The sequence below is a fragment of the Cupressus sempervirens genome, chromosome 7 (genome assembly GCF_028749045.1).
Source record: "Cupressus sempervirens isolate cs-2001-9-10 chromosome 7, ASM2874904v1, whole genome shotgun sequence".
Classification (NCBI taxonomy): domain Eukaryota; kingdom Viridiplantae; phylum Streptophyta; class Pinopsida; order Cupressales; family Cupressaceae; genus Cupressus; species Cupressus sempervirens.
Window position 1 is genome coordinate 822,835,386 of NC_143124.1, and position 4,136 is coordinate 822,839,521.

At 34.2% G+C, this 4,136-nt stretch overlaps 1 pseudogene; it reads left to right on the forward strand.

The window, feature by feature from the left end:
• Nucleotides 1-1,192: 1,192 nt before the first annotated feature.
• LOC149549935 (uncharacterized) lies at nucleotides 1,193-1,988 on the forward strand (annotated as a pseudogene).
• The last annotated feature ends 2,148 nt before the right edge of the window (nucleotides 1,989-4,136 follow it).

Consider the following 4,136-nt stretch of genomic DNA (forward strand, 5'->3'; position numbering starts at 1 on the left):
ATCAATTATCTCCCTTTAATTTGGGAATCTTCCTTTATGATTGAACTTCATCTTCAATCCTGACTGTTGATTGAAATTGATCTCAACCATTAATGGATTCTAGGGAAGTCTATTTAAGAGACCCTCCTCTCTTCATTTTAAAGAGGATGAATTTGGAGAATTTGCATCGAATTGCTGCTAAAATTCATGCTCACATTTACTTACATTTCTTGCATACATTCTCATTCTTAGTTTAATCATGCATATGCTTAATTTAGCTTGCTTTATTTGTTCTTAGATTACATTGCATCTTTCATTCTAGATTAATCTGCATACTCATTCTTAGCTTAATTTCATTGTCAAATCCTTCGTTCTTAGAGGGTCTGGTTGCCTGCACCTTGATTCTGAGGATATTAACAGGCAAAATCCCTTTAGATAGAAGGCAACAAGTCACTTTGCAAGTCAATTTTTAGATGAACAATACAATGTTCATTTCGAGATGAATCCGCATACAAAGACCATGTTGAAGTGTGTGTGTTAGCAGAGGCCACATATTCACGCATACACCACTACATTGTAATCTAAAAATATTTTAAGTGTGTCAATTTTCAAATCATAACAAATCCATCTACACACTTTTCCAGGTCATTTCCATTTGCAAAAAAAGTTTTCCATCAATGTTTCTAGTCTACAAATTTTGAGTAGGCCACTTTGACCGTTTTCCATTTGCATCCTATTATTCATCTTGAGCCCAAATGGAAGATTTATACTCTCCCTATGACAGTTAACCAATGCCCTATTTTTTGTCTTCCCAAATGCCAATTTTCCCAAAGCTAATTCCAAATGCAATTTATTATTTTCTGACATTTTTTCTTGTAGACAGTTTTAAAGTGGCAACTTTGATTGTTGATATCTTCTAACCAAGAATTCATCATGAGATGAGATTCAATGGGATAAAAGTGTGTAGAACATATAATCAATAGGTTTGATTTCAAAGGCCAGTTATTTGTTTGGATTAGTTTTTAAAGTCAACCGACAGGCCCTATTAGCAAAAAATCACAATTTGCAAATGAGATGTGAAATGAGTCTAAATGATCAATTAGTGCTTAAAATAAATTCCAATGAATGTTAGATGGTCAAAGGATCAATTTTAAGGATCATTCATTCAAAAATAAAAAAAATTTAGCTGAACCCACTATGGGGGCATGACTGAATGGCTATTAGATTGCTAAACCATGAAATTATAGATTTTTGTCATTTTCTTTCACTGACCCCAAAAGAGAAAGAAGCACAGCCAACAACAATAGAATGTGTTATAAAATTCATCAAATTCATATGGCCCAATTATGAAGTGATTATATTTGGATCATTTGAGACATGGTTGTATTTGTCGATAAGTGACTTTGATGTGGTCATCTTAAATTCTAATATGCTAGTGCCTCAAAATGGCCTTAACACCCTCGCAAAAGCATTGTAGAAAAAGTCCATTGCAAATAAAATGAAAGTTATCGAAAAAAATAGGGTTCCGATTGTCAAGTTTATTGAGAAGGAAAGCAATGTAGCATTTGATATCAGCTTTGATGTGCAAAATGGACCAGAGGTTGCCAAATTTATTAAGGATGCGATCTCAAAAATTCTGCCTCTAAGACCACTATGCCTCATATTGAAAATATTCTTGTAGCAAAGGGAATCAATGAGGTTTATTTTGGGGGCATTGGCTCGTATGCTTCTCTTGTTATGTTGATAAAACATTTGCAAGTGCATTGGAGTCGATAATGTTTTACAGATTTGGTGGACAGTTCTTCCGTAAGAGTCTAAGAGGATTTCTCAACCTTACGCATCCACACTTGCTCTCAGTGGAAGACCCCTAAGCACTAGAAAATGACATTGGGAAGAATTCATATAATATTTTGCAAATGAGGGCAACATTTGTAATGGCTTATCAAAAATTGATAGATACTTATACTGATGATTTGATATCTTTCCAAACTAGCATTCTAGGGAAATAATAAAGATATATGCTAAATTATTAGAAAGGGTGGGTTGGTTGAAAAAGGGTCCACAATTGGATGCCATCTTAGCAACATCAAGTAATGCTCTTGGATATAAATCTGATTCAGATACTAACGAAATAGCATTGCACCCTCTCATGAAAAATCAAGGGTTTTTTTTGAACAAGTGGTAGTTGTGTGATGATGAGCCATTACCACATGGCCAACCCAGTGCAAAAAGTGGGTTGAAAAGAAAGTGGAAGCAGAATTGTTAGCAGAAAATGGACCTTACCATGATGTTTTGGAGAAACTTGTACAACAGAAAGCACCTCTTGATCTAATTCAAAATGTTATAGATTTCTTGGGGAGAAAACACGAGTTGTTCAAAGATGATGTTGCCAGTCAAAAGGAACCCCATGCTGGAAGCAACTGAAAACATCCATGCCAAAGAGCTAGCAACCAAGGGGATAGCAAGAAAATGAAAATGAGATGAGTGCATTAAGGGAACTTTATGCTAAAATGGAACTCCACATGCAAAATAATATAAGGAACCCATGCCAAATGAAAACCATAGCAGCAATGAAGCTATGAGTAGGATCTAAGAAGTTGATTTTGAAAAAAGGTGAGTAGAGGAATAGTTAAACATTTATCCTAGATTGATTATATGGGAAAATTTTAACTATTTAAATACTATTGCACTCAATTACATAGTGTCAACAACACAAAGGCTTTTGGAAGCCATGTGATGCATGGTGGGGCCTGTGGTTGGCCGATTGAAGGACCTCAAGTTATGAGCCAAGATAAAATTATGAACCAAAGTGCGTTTGTGCCGAGGTGGAGGTAGACTCATAGGATGCTGCCACGTGACCACATTAGAGTGCTGGTGCATGCCTGCTAAATGATGCTGCTCACCAGTTAAGGAATGCAGGAATGTGCCTTGCTAATATGTGTTAGCGGACCCCACTTAGAAATGTGGTGGAAATCTAGTCAGAGTGATGGACCAACCAATAAAAGCATGCCACGTGGCACCCGATCAAAGGAGGGTTGACCTCAAAATTGAAGGGAGTATAGAAAATGAAATATTTTTAAAAATATGAATTTTTAAATACTTTTTTAGAAAAGGGTCATGTCAATTTTAATTTCAAACTGGATATAACGTAATCTTTTAACTTAGGAAATTTTTTAAATTTTGTCCAAAAAAATTAAAACAATGAGTTGCCGACTAGATAGTTACAAAAAGGGAGTTATTTTCAAATAGATTTTTAGGGGGTTCCTAAGATGCAAATATAGAGACATTATATATCACTGGAATCGAGAGAAGATGAACTTTTTGATTATGGAGTTTTTTTTTCACACAGGTGCTTAATAGTTCAAGTTATAGGCAGAAATGTAAAACTTGGGGCCTTCTTAGTAGAATGAGCTAAAATTAAAAATGCAGTTACAAGATTGGTAAAACATGGTAAAAATGCAGTTGGTGTTGATTTTGATCAAATTCAATTAGTTTAAACTCAAATTTTTACCAGAATTTTAGGAGGAAATTCAAATTTTTAATGACAAAATAGGTTTTCATCATTCAATAGAGATATTTTCAGATCACTAACAAAAGATTAATGAAAACAAGATTAGATCAAAGGGGAGAGAGATTAGAGAGAGTCTTTTCACTACAAAGGAGGGAATTTCAAGTGGACAGATGTCAGGCATAGAGTAGATCTTGGAATTCATCTCTCCTCTGTATCATTCTCATTCTTTCTCATTGTATGTGTTCTAGTTTTTGGGAAGAAAAAGTTTCATTGCTGTGATACCATTAGGGGTTCTAGTTTTCACTATAAAACCTATTGGTTCCAATCTTGAGTTTTTCTCAGATCTGAGATACCATTCTTTAGCAAAATTTCTCTTGTATGAACAATAGTAGTGAAGATAAATACATATAGTTTAGATCTATTAGGTGTTTTTCTATGTTCTAATTTCATGCATATGAATGTATTATTTCAAGGAAATCCATAGAAAAAACAACAAGTGTTTGAGTTTTCATTTTAGATCTTGTCTCCTTTCTTAATAAATTTTCAATGTTTTATGATCTTTGAACAAAGAGCCTATGTCATAGTTGTAGTCCCTTAAGGCTGTATGTTGTTTCATTATTGCTTATAATTCAAGGAGTTATGTAAA